The sequence below is a fragment of the Macrobrachium nipponense genome, chromosome 38 (assembly GCF_015104395.2).
Source record: "Macrobrachium nipponense isolate FS-2020 chromosome 38, ASM1510439v2, whole genome shotgun sequence".
NCBI classification, from domain to species: Eukaryota; Metazoa; Arthropoda; class Malacostraca; order Decapoda; family Palaemonidae; genus Macrobrachium; species Macrobrachium nipponense.
The window spans coordinates 42,052,112-42,069,547 of NC_061098.1; positions in this window are offsets into that span (position 1 = coordinate 42,052,112).

A 17,436-nucleotide genomic window follows, 5' to 3' on the forward strand; every position below is an offset into this window, starting at 1 on the left:
ACAGCAAGGGCATGCGGTAGTAAAACCCCTTTGGCCAAACAATAAACCGATGCTGATAATGGCTTCGATAGAAAGCAGTGGACGAAGGCGCATCTGGCAACCCGACCCCTTAATGTAGGGATAACGGTGGGAAAGAAGACGATATGTATATATATATATATATTTTAAAGGAGGAACTGAAGGAGGCATTCCTGATGAACCTTCTTTACGAGTGGAATAAGAAGCTCAGATGACGAAACGTTCTTCGCAGAGGGTCATCCACGATTCAGCAACTGAAATATTTAGTTTTTCTCTGTAGTCACCGCCAATGAAGTTAAACGACCTTATGTTGAATAAAACGTATAAAAAAAACCTTCTTTGGCTTTAAAGATTATTACAGAATATCACGTTCAATTTCGTTAGGTACAATGTTGAAAAGTATAGAATAAGAAATTATTAAAATGCACTAAAAGATCAGTAATAATTGTTTGAGACACCAGGATTTTCTTACAATTAATCTTGTCTACAAAAATTAATCATGTCTACAAACATGGAAGAAAATGCTACAAGCTACAAAAAAAAAAAAAAAAATAAAAAATAATAATAATTTTTTTATTTCTTGTAGAATTTCCTTTCATGTTTTTTTTTAGATACGATTAATTGTAAATAAATCCTTGAGGTCCTCAAAAAATTGCCATTTAATTTTTATTGCATTATAATAATTTCTTATTTTATAGTTTTTAGTCTTGTTAGAAAGAATGTCCGATTTATGATTGTAGTTAACGAAACTGAACGTGATATTCTGTAATATCCTGTCGAGCCAAAGAAGGTTTGAAAAATCTGTAGAGTTATTAACTTATTCTACCAAGTCAAAGAAGGAGTGAAGGATCCGAAGAGTTATTCACTTCATACAGATCATGGGATACTGCAAAAGGTCACTGTAAGGTCACAAGAGGTCACCACTGACCAATTGATTGTGTAAGGTTGTATTGTCACTGGGATTGAGTAACCATGCAAAATTTCAAGTCCATCGGACGTGGGGAACATGTCGGAAATCGAGTTACAAGGTTTGACCCAGAGTTACAAACAAACAAAAAAGCAAACCAAATAAAAGCGCATAAAAAAGTATGATAACTACACATTCTTCGGTAACATGATTGGTTTGCCTAAGGGGGTAACCCACCTAACAAGGAGACCATGAAGCAGGGAATACTTGCACATCTTCCCAAACAACATATTCGATGTTATCTGGAACACAACAACATCAAATGATGAGCTTTATTGGTTCTATAAAATTCACCACAAATCGCAACGCTCCAGGTGTTGGAAAAACGAAACCTATTCACAGTTTCTGTCAGAATCTTTACTGCCAAGACGCATTTTCAAGAATTACTTTCAGTCCAAGTGCCACTTGGAAATATAAAAGGAAATTTGAATGACTTCTTCAGAAAATCCCAACAGAAAATAGGGTAAAAACATTTTCGTTTCAAACATTTTCCTTTCACAGATATGGGACAAATTCACAATTGTCATGAAACAATGCTCGCTTATCTCTTCTGGATGATCCGACCTCCAGCCTACTCGGGCCTAGTGCAAGATTTTTCCCTGAGGCATAAGGTGCAAACATTACATTCCTAACTTAACGTGAAGTGGTCTTCGCAATTAATACTCATAATTAGTACTACTCATACTAACAGCAAGATCAAACAAAAAGGACACAAATTAAACACGTCCATATATTCTCAATTATTGGTGGAAACAAAATAATTAAACAGAAATTAGCCTCTAAATTCAGTATATTAAATTAACTAAAACGTACTAAAATCTGCGGTCAAATTGCTCGTTGTTTCACGAACGAAAATATAAAAAATAAGCTATATTTTATTAGAAATAAACTTCCTGTACTGTTTAACATGAACATTATATATTTTTTTTACATTTTCATTCTAATAAATAAATCATAAATATCCTATCTTAAAGTTCCTGCATTTTTAACTCAATGCGAAACACCAACAATGTAGTTTGTAGGCTTACTCCCCGAGTAATCAAAAACTCGTCAGATATATTACTCATGATAACGATGATGACCAGGAAGGAGGTGAGCCATTAGGCTTGCTTAGGGTTGGGGGGAGAGAGAGAGAGAGAGAGAGAGAGAGAGAGAGAGAGAGAGAGAGAGAGAGAGAGTTGGCAGGTGAATATTATGAGGGCTGAGAGGCTTGGAGGAGGATGGACAGCAGTCAATGGAAACTTTCGAGAGGACTGAATTGCAGTTGTCAACAACAAGATGAACGAGAGAAAGTTTATATATATAAGTTTGCTGCTTCTTTCCCGTCTTCCTCTCTTCAAAGATTCATTGGTTATTGTATAATCTTGTTAGCATTGTCTAGCGTATGGTTTTTTAAATAAGGGACAAAAAAGTTATATTTCCGTTCCATTTGCTATTGACTGACTTAGCAGTGACGTAAAAAAGCAAATGGGAAAAATGATGAATATAGCGGGAAATAATCAAATGGATCCACTTGTTCAACAAAATTTTTTGTTTTGATATAAACTCTCGGTGAAATTGACAATTTTCAATCACAGTTCTGTTGTTGATATTTCCATAACGATATCAAGATGTTATTAAGAGGAACTAGTTGAGGGATGGGATGATTATCGGTCGATTTTAGAAATTAAAACTGAGCAGATAAAATTGATCTTATTTTCAACCAAATACGCACAAGAATCTTCTTATATGGATGTTGCAATGTTTTACTTCGTAGCTGCATTATCCATAGCCACTGAAACAAGGGAATCACTAGATCAGTGCTAGCCATGAGAACTTTAAGTTTATAATAGTATGCCATGTGAAACAAACATTTTCTGAAATTCATTCATTTCAAGCAAGTTGTCTCCACTGAACACTGAAAATTCAGTACTTACACTTGTAAATTAGCCCCACTATCCCTCACCACAGTTACTTATGAGCATAATTATTGCTGCACCTTCCCAAGCAACACGTTACCAGGTATAATTTAGTAGAAATTGCTTCAAGATGTGAGTTATCACTTCAGAATGGTACACACGCTATCTAAATTGGTTCCCATAATGAGAGATGGCAACCATCAGCTTCTGATAATGCTCTGCAGATTCGGTAAATCTCCTACAGAGCAAAGTATTCGTTACTTGAATGGTCTCCATTTGGCACCAGTCATTACTGCCAATATGATCCTGATGAGCTTCTGCTGATGACCCTGTAATACCTTTCTGCTGGTTAGAACATAGTGCGTGTTATACTCTAAATGTTCTGCTTGCAAGCAATGTCCCTGATTCTGGTATGGATTCTTAATGATATATATATATATATATATATATATATATATATATATATATATATATATATATATATATATATGTACATATATATATATATATATATATATATATATATATATATATATATATATATATATATATATATATATATTTACATATATGTGTGTGTGTGTATAAAGTATAAGTGTATATGTGTGTAGAGGGGTTTGTAATATATGCAAGTGTGTGCACGCGTGACTGCATGTATTGGTATGTGTGTATGTTTAGGTGGTACTGAGGTTCCAACTAGTCTTATGACTTGTGTGGTCCAGTTGGCAGCGCCCCACCCTTTCAACTGAAAGACTTGCGTTCGATCTCATGTGGGTCAGAAATTCATGATATATATATATATATATATATATATATATATATATATATATATATATATATATATATATATATATATATATATGTATATATAATCATAACTTCAGGAAAATTGAAGACACATGATGAGTTAAAGGATTTATTCGTTAAGAAATGTTTCGCACAAGGAACTTTGTGCATCATCAGTCTGTTAAAATAAAAGTACATTTTAAATTAATAAAAATAAAATACAAATAAAAATTACAATCTAAAATCTAAAATTTAAAAAAATTTAAAAAATATAATAAAAAAAAACTAGCATAATTCAAAGTTAAAAGCGAAATAAGAACATTAAAACACAACTACTGAAACACCAACCATTCGCTAGGAAAGGAGGAGAGAGAATGACTAGAAATGAGATTGAGGTCAGAAAGAAAACTATGCCAGGTATAGCGGAGACGATGAACTACCGCTATTCGATGAAGGAACAAGTGTTTTGATAAATAATGACTCAAGTGTTGTTAAATACTCAGAGTCCTTATTGTCACCTAAAATGGAGAAGTGCTGTTTCTTGACTTCAATCTTACATTTGATGGCATGATTTTTGATATTTGAATGTTCTGGTCTACTTAATCTCTGGCCAGTTCTAAAACTATGCCCCATGTGGCTGCAATATCGCATTTGCAACAGCCTCTTGGTAGAGCCAACTGCAGACGTCTTTACTCGGGTTATTTGATATTAATTTTAATTTCAAGCAAGGAATTTCACCTTCAATAATTCGAGTTATTTCTGTGACAATTTCAGGTTGGAAATATAAGGAATCGAGGCATACATGAGTTTCTTTGGAACGTCAACAATCGGTGGAACTGGTTGCAGATATTTAGTTGAGTTTGTTAATTATTTTCTGAACTAATTCTTTGGGATATGAATTTTGTTGAAAAAAGATAGTAAAAATTCTATTTCTCTATGAAAAATGTCCCAACTCGAAGAGTACTTCAGGGTTCTATGAACTAAAGTGGAAATAGCGTTTAGTTTAAAACTTCTATGGCAGGAGCTGTAAAAATTATTGGCTAGACCAGTACACGTTTTTTTTTTCCTATAGACTGCTGTATTAAATTGATGATCAATTCTGTTAACGCAAATGTCTAAGAATGGTAGACAATTTTCCTTTTCTTCTTCTATAGTAAACATGATATTAGTTTGTTGTAAATTAATATACTGTAGGAATTGTGCTGCCTGCCATTGGCGAAGGTATCGTCAACATACCTTCTATAAAACATAGGTTTAAAAGCTGAAGAACAAGATTCTAAGAATTTCTGTTCCAGATGAGACATAAAAAAGTTAGCAAATATGGGGCCCAAAGGGGAACCCATAGACACACCATCCACTTGAGAGTATAGTTTTTGGTTAAAAATAAATATAGAGTCTTGTGCTGCGAGTTCTAAAAGTTGTTTAAAAAGCAATTTACTAAAAAACCTACTGAAAAATATAGTCTCGTCCAGGAAACACGTTTGTCAATGATAATAGTCAATAGTTTCGTTAAGTGGGACATTTGTAAATAAAATTATTCCATATCAAAAACTAGGCCAATATATAATTCACCATCTTGTTTGATGATTTGATTTTGAAACTCAAACCCGTTTTTTTAAATATACTGAATGGAAACATGCTCACTCAATAAGGACACGACAAATTTTGAAATTGAGAAGGATGGACTATTATAGGCAACCATAATCGGTCTAATTGGTATATCGGATTTATGAACCTTAGGAAGGCCATATAAGATACTGAAGGCAGTTGCCAGTAACAAACAGTTTCTGATAAGTATTTTCATCTATGAAAATACTTATCAGAAATCTGTTAACCTGATCTTCCCTCTTATAGATATCTAAAAAAATCAGGATCACCATGATGTTTGAATTTCGTGGTATCTGCAAGTATATTTTCATTTTAGTTATATAATCATTTTTATTTAATAAAACTACGCCTTTGCCCTTGTCCGGTTTACAGATTACCAAGTCTTCACGTTTTCTTAAGGCCAAAAGTATATTTAAATCATCTTTTCTGACAAAAGGGGTCCATGAGATTTTTAGCTGTGAATAAGTTTTGTGGACCAGAGCAGATATGTTTTTGTTGCAAGTTTTTATCTATGTCCAACTTTATAAGTCCTGATTAATAATATTGTCTTGAATTCATTAACTTAAACAAACATGATATATACATGTATACTATATCCTGGTATTTGTTTGATTAAAATGGTGAAATAGTGATGCCTTGAAGAGAGAGAGAGAGAGAGAGAGAGAGAGAGAGAGAGAGAGAGAGGGAGAGAGAGAGAATGATTGACTTGCAGTGTCAAACATTCTTGGGTGTTTTCTAGCATGACTTGATGTTTGTCCCTCTTCATAAAGGGAATTTATAAATGAGAAAGAAAAGAGATAAAGGAAGAGAAAGGGAGAGAAAGGAATAGCAACCATGAATTTATTTTCATCATTTAAAAACCTCATAGACAAATTTCGCTCCGGATTGTTTGAGTGATGCCTTGAAAAGAGAGAGAGAGAGAGAGAGAGAGAGAGAGAGAGAGAGAGAGAGAGAGAGAGAGAGAGAGAGGAGGTTGTTCTATGGTGAAGTTGCCGTTCGTGGTGGTGTTCCCAAACCACACACTAATTAATTTCACACCTCATTTAAACGACTATATAACGATATATACGTCACCGTAGAGTCACGAAGAAGTCGCTATAGCGAATTACGAAGGTAAAAACAAAGACGAAAAGAAAGAATTGATGAGGAAATTCGCATTTGAACGAATAATTATAAAAAAAAAGGAAAAAAAAATGGGAAATACAATAGTAGCATATGTTAGATCGGGCTTAGCCATCAGCTACTGCGCATGCGTGGATAGGAAAGTCGAAAATGGAAACTCTGCTTCTACAGGAATTACCGATACAGATTTCCAGTGTTGATTTGATCGAGGTAATTAACAAATTTATCTGTAATTATGTATGTTAGAGGGACTTTTTTATATGCAGAGAGAGAGAGAGAGACACACACACACAGAGAATTACCTCCTATTCCTGAACATTCGACGGCAAAAAACAATAATAAATTTTGATCAGACAATGGTATATTGAGGCCCAAATTCAGAGGATTTTTTCTCAAACTTAAAACAGGAAGAAAACTTTGGGTTCATGGTTTGGAGATCTACTAGAAGCTTAAAATTTCTTCTGTTTGTAAAAAAGATATAATTTAGAGTGAAAATAGAATTTAAAAGCATCATGACATCTAATTAAGTATCTTTTCTGTGACCAAATGTTTGAGGTTTTATCTGGAAACTTTCCAGTCAACACAGATGTGAACGCAGCAGGCTTTATATACTAGCCAAGATATGTACGTATGTACGTCCCACCAACTGAAAATGAGCAGCAAATCCTAAAGAAAGGCCGCCCCTCTCTCTCTCCCCCTCCCCAACCCTCTCTCTCTCTCTCTCTCTCTCTCTCTCTCTCTCTCGAGCATGATACCGTATAGAATTTCGTATACATCTCATGGCAATCAGTATCTTTCATTGCCAATTCCTGCATGCCTAATCCATCCAATCTGAATTAAAAAGTTCCCATCAGCTGAAAATGAGCAGTAAAACCATAAAAAAGCTCTCTCTCTCTCTCTCTCTCTCTCTCTCTCTCTCTTCTCTCTCTCTATCTCTCTCTCTCTCTCTCTCTCTCGAGCATAATTCACTTTGAATTAAAAAGCTATATCTAAGGCTTTCTGATCACCCAACTAGTTTGATGAGAAAAATCAGAGACATTTCGAGGCTCGATGAGGAATCTGGAGGAGGAGGAGGAGGAGGAGGAGGAGGAGGAACAATGCATTCTTGCCTTCCCTCGCTTACCTTTTCTCAGCCATTTTGAACAGATCCTGAAATACTACATAACATCAGGCGAAGTTGCCAAGTCCCTAACTTCAACTGACGTGTTTCGGGTCAGAAACTTTTCACAGGATTTCGAGTTGGGAGACTTTTACGATGGAGACTTTTCCAGGGACGGCAAACGAATACAGCGGGATTTTGCCGTCACTTCTTTACTTCTCTTTGGCTTTGTTTGCCCCTGTTTTCAGGGCCTTGAAATGTACACACACACACACACACACACACACACACACACACACACACACACACACACACACATATATATATATATATATATATATATATATATACATATATATATTTATATATATATATATATATATATATATATATATATATATATATATATATATATATATATATATATATATATATATATATATATATATTAGATATATATATGCATGTATATTGTATAAGCGGGGTCTCCTCTTTCTGCTTTTCCCTTCACCTGTCTTACTTCTTCCTAATGAACACCATAAAATAGTTTCCCCCCACCACCACCTACGCTTCCTAACGAACATAAACAGCTCTTTATAATCCAGTTTATCTCCGAATTCCAGTACTATGATCTGATGAAGTGCAGCCATAATTGATAACATTTCCCGCGCTTTAATCAGTAATTGGAAGCTACTTTAGTAAAATGGAACTTTCCCGAGTGTTTCTGGGTCCTGCTTCTGATGAACTGAGGAAATAATGCACAGTTATTATGTGAGTGTTGCCATACAGGGAAAGGAATTATCAACGTACTTGCGCACGCACACACACACATACACACACATATATATACACATATGTGTGTGTATTTGTGTGTACAGATCGAAATGATAAATTTCTTGAAGAATGCATAACCACGCAACCAGCGATACCGATACAAAAATCGGTAAACACACACTCACATATATCAACTGAGTGACGCATCCTCGAAAGCATCTCACGGCGGCAAAAATGCTGACCCTAATTAAACTCTTCTTCTCAGTACCAGAACAATGGCTAACTAATTCCTATCATCTGTCACCTTACATTTGAAATCCTAATTCATTTACACAACCAGTCTCTCCCGAAACGAAATTCAAAACAGCCTTTTCAAGCTGCCACCAATTTCTGTTACCGAGGTTCCAACCTCGGTACAGTCTCAAAGGAAAAAGAAAAATATATGTTGGTAGGAATGACCTTATAGCAGCAAGGCACTGAGGTGATATTCTCTCTCTCCCTCTCTCTCTCTCTCTCTTTCGGAGCTAACGCTGAATCTGTCCTTTTAAGATTTCCACTGTTTCCACGGAGAGTCAAAATGATGACGTCTATGTTTCGAAGAATGTCGTAGTTCATCAAATTCGCTTATCAACCATCGGTCAACAAAATTGTATAATATATATTTCTAATAAAAGGGGGCCATAAAATCGCCAAAGTATTGTTAGATGGAATTCTGTTGTAACTACATTTTTACCAGTCACACACACACACACTTTCTTTGTAGAGTTTCGTTTTGAATTCAACGTCACTTTGCAATCATTCTCCGATTCTTCGAAGCGCCACTGAAGAAAAAAATCCTGAAGAATTTAGGCATGGTGTAGTCACATTTTGCTGACTTAACCTATTTTTTTATACACACACACACACACACACACACACACACACACATATATATATATATATAAACTATATATATATATATATATATATATATATATATATATATATATATATATATATTATATATGTATATATATATATATATCTATATATATATATATATATAATATATATATATGTGTGTGTGTGTGTGTGTGTGTGTGTGTGTGTATAAAAAAAATAGGTTAAGTCAGCAAAATGTGACTACACCATGCCTAAATTCTTCAGGATTTTTTTCTTCAGTGGCGCTTCGAAGAATCGGAGAATGATTGCAAAGTGACGTTGAATTCAAAACGAAACTCTACAAAGAAAGTTTAATCTTGAATTGTACAGGAAGAGACTTTGAAGCGAGAGCTGCAGTCTCATAAATGAGTTAAGTGAATTTTTCATTGGATCGCGGCATTTTTGACCGTGCTTCTCACAGTATTTTTGAGGCTGAAGACAGAGAGAGAGAGAGAGAGAGAGAGAGAGAGAGAGAGAGAGAGAACAATAAAACGAGTATATCACACATGATAATGCCGAATAATCTCCTGATTTCGAGAAAACGGCACAGAGCTTAATGATAAATACTCTCCTATTATTTGTAATATAACATCTAATAAACATCTATGCTTGGAGGGATGATCCCTGGTGGGAAACCATCGCCCTGCCAAATTCAAAGTTCCCTTTTCTTGGCAGAAAACTGAAAACTTACCAAACGAAGAAGAAATTATGACGAAAAACTCGTCAGAAGATTCGGTCTACGAATTCAGACACTTGTTGAAGTAGTGTTTCTCCAAATATCTGTCGTTGACGACATTTTATCCGTCGGTATTTTGCAAAATCGATGACTGTGAATTACAAATAGGCTTCAGATTGATGAGCGATGAAGCCGGCATATGATGAGTCTCATTCCTGAATCTGCTTGCATGGCTAAGTGACCATTTCACCGTTTTTGTATGAATCAGTAATTTTGGACATTAGGGTTTTGTGGATCCTGTGCAGATGAGGAGCCTTCAATGCAAAGGGTAACCAATATCACGAGAGATCATCAATGCTATCACACTCACCAAATGGCCATAAACACCGAAAACTGCCAAAAATAAAGTCCTTTTGCTGCTCCAAATGCTAGATAAGAGGAGACTTTGAATTCATATGCGGATCTATCGTCATTTTTTCTGAAATATATTGAAACATTGGTTGAGTTCATTTATCTCTGCGTATCAGAAACATAGCAGACCAGCCGTTGCTAATCATTTGCCTCATATCCACTGATAGCAACTTCTAATCGGTGTCATAAGCACAAGATCACGAATAATGTAACATTACATTTTATGGAAAATTAAAGTCCGAAGTAGTATGTATATTATTACTATAATACAGGAAGCTTTTTGCCAACTGATAAAATTGGCGAAAGCTTTCTGTATAAGGCAACATGCTACATACATACTAATCCAGTCTTTATTTTTTCATTTAAGACCACAAGAAGACTATATTAAATAATTCCATCTTATCTTTGAGTTATATGAATCAGACTAAACTTTACTTGTCTTTTTCTTTTTAATCTTATAAAAACAGAGTTCCAAAACAAATGCAAGGTCTCAGTGTTGATGCGGTTTCTTCCCTATGTAGTACCATATTCTTTATGTAAGCGATGAATGTTCATATCCGTATTCTGTAGCAAACTAGTTTTTTGATGATTCGGTATCCTTAAGAGCTTGTTGCTTTGGTTGGGAAAATGATTTGAGTTGGGTTTTGTGATAGGTTGTTATCTTTGAAGGTTGTGGGCGGTGGGAAGTTTATGAGACTAGAGAGTACCAATAATAATAACTCTCTCTTACCTGCGAATATAGTTTAAATACTCAGTCACATTTTGTGACGAATGATAGAGATCCTTACTTGTTAAAAATTTGCAAACATGACATGACAACTCAAAAAATATATCTATCTTTATACCAGTAAAATATAAGTAAAGAAAATATATCTTTAGGTTTCATTTAGATGTTGTTATGAAACCTTTGCAAGGTTCAGCAATAATAAAAATACGGTGCTATTTGGACTTGTCATCTAGACGCCCCTTCACCGCTCCGTGTTATAGTAGATTCACATCAGCCCTGCATCTGATGCCTAGGCCCGTCCCTTACGACGCTCCTGGTTGGCTGCTGATAAGCCAGTTTGCATAGGCAGGATGTATGTTTCACCTCTCCTAAGGGATACATCTTTCAAAAGTATCCATCAAGAGAGGTGGAACATAGATCCTGCCTATGTAAACTATCTCAAGAGATTGAGAGTTTCCAGCCCTGTGACTGCCTTATCAACAGCCAATCAGGAGCGTCGTAAGGGACTGGCCTAAACATCAGATGCACAGGTGATGTGAATCTACTATAGTCTGGTATGCTCTGTGTTTGTACAGTATGTTTCTGTATGGACGGTGTGTTGAATTTGGTTTGAGTGTGGATAATAATTCTATTCATTAAATAAGCAGTTTAATTTCATTGCGATATGGCGTATAGTGAAGAAGGGGTGCCACGGTAATTATTACATTAGTTATGCTGCCTTCACAAAAAAAAAAAAAAAAGATTGAGAACCGATGCGAATAAAGTAACGAACTGATATTGCAGGATTTACACAACCAAATGTGTACCGAATCAAGAGTCGCGAATTTCACCATTAAACCACTCGATGATCTGTTCCTTCCGCACATCTCATTCATGCCAGTGATGTATGAATATATTAAAATGAAACTGGAAATAGTCATCCCTTTTCACGTCATTCAGGACGTGCAATTTTGTGCTTGTCAACAAAGGCAATTATATCAACGAGACAAACGAGTTCCGGTCCTTTCATCTCGCGCTCATTATCAGCAGTCGGGTGTTTTTGTGGCTTAATGGCTGCCACTGGAGGCAGACGACGTTTTTTGTTCTTCATTGCAGATGTCGACTCATTAACCTTCGATTTCCTCTAAATTGGCAGTTTAAATGTCAGCACCGGGGACGCTCTGAAGAGGACCTCTGTGTTCACTCCCGACCTGGTTCGAGAGTCACGTAAAGCCGTTGGTCCCGTTGCTGAATAACCACTGGTTCCATGCAACGTAAAAACACCATACCAACAAACAAACAAACAAACAAACAAACACACCAGCGGTCAATGTACAGAAATAAAACTTTCTTGGTTGGTTGGTGGGTGCATCAGATTAAAAAGGCCTTATGCCAACGCAGGCCCTTGTCCCAAGGGTACCCGTGGGTGTTGTAGGTGTTAAAGGGTATAGGTAACCTTCACTCGTCGATTTCTCCAAGTTCTTTGGATAGACTTCCCGCTGAAGCCTTGAGTCGTAAACGGGTGATAAATGACGGAACTCTACATTATGGGATGAGAGGAGACCCACACATCAGCTGATAAGAGTTTACAAAAATAAAGGGTTAAATCCAATCCTTCTCTCTCTCTCTCTCTCTCTCTCTCTCTCTCTCTCTCTCTCTCTCTCACACACACACACACACAAACACACACAGAATTTCGAATAATATTTTCCAGACAAGAAATAATGGATGGAAACTAGAACTGTAGAGATACCGCACATCCCATCACGGGAACTTCTTCACAGCCAAGATATGTGACAAGTGGAATAAACTGCCACCAGAAGTTGCAAACAGCAACAGTGTGCAAGAGTTTAAAAGAAAGCTTGGCAAAATCATCTGGACAATGAATGAACGGTATAACCTGCTCCTAGAGATAAGTGAGCACACGATGTCTCCTCTTAAGGATGGACTAACAAGTCTTTTAGACGTCCTAATCCTTGTAACTCCTCGTAACTCCACAGCGTATATTCCAGTGAAGGAAATTCACTGACGTCAAAATAAATGAATGCCACTCTTTAAATGAAATCCAGGATCCAGTTTCTTTTAATGCATACCTAACGAAAAGGGAAATGAGCGACTGTTTTCTTCGTGAGGGAAATGAAAAGAAATCAAAATAACGAAGGAAACAGACGTTAGAGAAAAGAGGAGAAAAGATCCTCTTGAAATACTGGAAAGCGGCTGAGAGAAACTTCCAAGAAATATCTTTTATTTTTCGTTTCTCAAGAAGGACAGAGACGGTGGGAGTCGGGGGAATGTTTCAGAACCTTAGACAACAGTTCTTCAAGTGTGTTTTCGTTCGTAAACAGATGCTACTTGAGAGCAGAGCAGAGCAGAGCAGAGCAGAGCAGAGCAGAGCAGAACAGGCACAGGCAGCAGATATTTTTAGTGAACTGCTGAATATTCAAGCATACTTGGCTCAAAGAGCATCGTAAAGCGCAAGAGAAGGAAAGCGAAACATTTCACTTTGCACAACTAAACAAAGAAGAGACGATGCAAAAACAAAACAAGTTAAAAATGCGGCGAAGTTTCTTGGGCGCAATAGAGTTTTCTGTGCAGCGTATAATCAATGACACCGGAAACTGATCCTCTTCCGGCGGTCTTCGGGATAATGCGTTTGAGCCACGGCCCATGAAACTAACCACGGTTATGGCTAAAATTAACCTTAAATAAAAAGATAAATAATTAAACTACTGAACCTAGAGGGCTGCAATTTAGTCTGTTTGATGATTGGAGGGTGGATGATCAACATACCAACTTGCAGCCCTCTAGCCTCAGTAGTTTTAAGATCTGAGGTCGGACAGAAAAAATGCAACAAGGACAGACGAAGAGCCACCTCAATGTTTTCTTTTACAGAACCACTAAACCAAAGCATTACGTTTATATTCCGCGTCTGTGGCTGTTCAAGTTTGCATGAGAGGTCATAGTGTGCCGAAGCCATGACGTCAGAGGTCACGTGATCACACGGGGCCCGTGGGAGGTCCAGAGCAAAGATTCCTCTCGCAGGAAATGAAAAGGCCCAGATTGGAATCGCCCATGAAATCGTTCATATAGGGAAGATTTGGACCTATATAAATTTGGCTAAAAAAAATAAGTAGTGTTTATATATCGTTACATAAAATATATGCTAGTTGTCATGCATTTTTTTTTTTTTTTTTTTATAATCAACAAGTATTTTCACATACTATAAAAAGATATGGGTCTCAATGCGAACTTTCCTCTATTAACGGTTTTCTGGTCGTTTCAGATTCGGCCCCATTCCATTTCTTACGGAGCGAAAACAGGCAACTGCCACCCCCCCCCCCCTCCCCCAATCGGGGGCGGCGGTGATTGCGTCACACTTCGGCTGACGTGATAGATCAACGCTTACAAACAAAAGCATTCAAATAAAAAGATGACTAAAGACATTTTTCCAAAACTGCCCCCCCCCCCCGCCCCCCCCCCCCCCCAAGGGGGCGACGGTGATTGCGTCACTTCTTGGGCTGACGTGATAGATCAACGCTTACAAACAAAAAGCATTCAAATAAAAAGATGACTAAAGACATTTTCCGTTGTTTTTAAACGTTCCTAATAATATCTTCATTCAGCTGATAATGATTCTTTTGTTCGAATATATTCCAGAACTTCAATAAGAAGACTTGTCATTATCGTTAATGGAATATCCGCTTTATCAGTTACAACAATCAGAGCCAATTATCAGTCTTATCAGACACTTTAGGATTCAGTTAGTCTGATCATAATCGATAAAAGGGAAATTTTTTTTTAAATTTTGTCTGTGCATCATCCTTTTGTCCCTTATTAAAGAAACAGGGCTTTTGAGGTTGGCCGGAGGTACCCATTATTACACTATTGACTATACTCTAGTTTTAGAAATTGACACCAGAGATCCCTCTGAAGATTTCCTCCAGAATCCCAGAGGTAAAGAAATGACTGTCAACAAATTAAATTTGGTTTTTTTCTCCTTCTACTTTTTCTTCACAGGAAAATGTGGATTTAGGTCCCCTGAAATAGTGATTCCTTAGGGTATTGTTTCTTAGCGAGACTGAAAATTGATTATATTCAAGTTGCTGAAGCCCAAATGCAACAGATGTTCACTTACCAGATGTACCAAAGAATTTTGCTTTAGTCTACAGAAATGTCTCATGGCACCCTTAACAATTCTTGTGGTACGATTAAATATTGTGATTCATATCAACAGAACTTATAATAAACAACTTATATTTCTCTTCGCTTAGGAATTAGCAAGACTTGTATTGTCGTAACATCAGGCAAAGATACTTTTGGGTTGTTTGTTAAAAACTAAGAACTGACGTCTGATCAGATTCTCAAAAGTATTGGAAGAATGGTAAATATATATTTCAACCTCTTCATATTAGTTTGTTAAGTGACAATTGCTCTAATTTGGCAGCTAACGTAATGTGTTAGGAAAAGTAGAGCCATTGTTTGTTCTTTAGTTTTTTATCTTTGGTTAATCTTGTTCCCAAAGAGCAGCTTTTATAGATGTTTTTAGACCGATGGATATTAAAAGATCCTATTCAAGTAAAAACGGAAAGGTCAGACATTACATTAATACAAATAGTACAATTTTATTAACAGTGGATGAATTAAAATGCAGTAATTCTTTAACAGCTTTGCCCAATTATGTAAGGTAGCGTACTTGGTACATTTATGAAGGATTTTCAATAAAAAAAAAAAAAAAATATGATACGTCTCCCTCTAAAATAGGAAGATGATTTTTCGACAGAATCTTCTGTCTTGGCTCACTGAATGCTTCGTAGGGATCATTCTTGCTATTCTGTGTGCTGATAATTGGGGATTTTCAGGTTCATTTTATTTGTAGTTCGTACTAACGTGTGTGTTTGTGAGAACAGAGGTGGGAATGTTAATAGTTGGATAACAGTCTGAGTACATAAATAAAGATATTTGCAAAGAAAGTGACTATATATGTCGGCATTATTTCTTTTCTTTCCAATAGTATTGGTATTTTTGATTAAGTGATTACCTTAGAGGTGAAGACGAAGAAGAATTTGAAATCATTACAAGATCAACAAAGCGTTTTCTTACAAAGGCCCTGTAGTGTTTTGCTTTAATCTAAAAGCATTGTGGGCTTCAGACAACAGTAGTATCAGAGCGAAGTATTAATTGGCCTATTGATTCCACATCAGACAATCTCCAGGAAATCTCCACCGATCTTCACCATGTCCACAAGTAATGGTGTTGTCCTTATCTGTAAACTGCCAAGACTACATTTGCGATCTGTGGAGTTCCAGAGTTATTTCCGCGCCAGTTCAACGAAGCCTAAAACGCTGCCATGATTTCCCGCTTCCTGGAAACCCCCGGTTTCATTTCCGGTTGTTAAGGAAATGCGTTTTCCTTGCCATCTGGAGTTTCACATCTGCTTGGTTGGCGACCTTTACAGCAAGGCGGAATTACTTTTAATGCGAAGCATTCCCAGCGGTGCTGGAATGTTTGAGATTTTATCGGTGGGGCATTCTATCTCTCGGTCTCTCTCTCTCTCTCTCTCTCTCTCTCTCTATCTCTCTCTCGTCTGTTTTCTTGTTGTTGTTCTTCATCTTGTTCTTCTTCTTCATTTAAAAATAGTTGCCTGATAAAATACGTTCTCAACTTCACGTATTAAGTTAAAATATAAAACTGAAGCCAAAGGCCAAGTGCCGCCACGTATGAGGTCATTCAGCCCTGACATAATATTAAGATAGTTGTTATTGTTAGGAGAGGTTGGAAAGTAAGATGGAAGAAAGAAAATATGAAAGGAGGTGCAGTAAACGGAATGAAAGGGGTATTCAGAGATCAAACGCGAAGACTAAACGAACAATGCCAGGGCATTCCAATAGATCAGGTCAAGCTGTGCTGAGGTCGCTCCGCATTCATCAATGACTACTTAACGACAACCAAAGCTACTCCCGCTGACGAAAGCAGTTATTTTGAAGAAATGGAGGGAAACACCTAAGATCCTATTGCAGCGTTTGGGTAAAATGTCTTCTCCTTTATTGCTATTGAATAGGAATCATAAACATCATGCAGAATAAGGAAAATAACGTCTTCAACAGCTACTTTCATGAACTATATTCATGACATTTTATAAGATAATTTAACCTTTTCCTTGCATCATATCACATCGAAAGATTTCTTTATAGTATTATGGTTAGTATTTCAGGTTTATATACACACACACACACACACACACACACACACATATATATATTATATATATATATATTATATATATATATATATATAATATATATATATATATATTAATGACTGTAAAAATGGAGCCCATAAAAAACGCCAAAAACAAAATAGAAAGAAACTACAGTAATAAATGCAATAAAACCCAAACCAAGCTGTGGATAAGATATGTTGATGATATTCTAACATTTTGGGATAATAAAT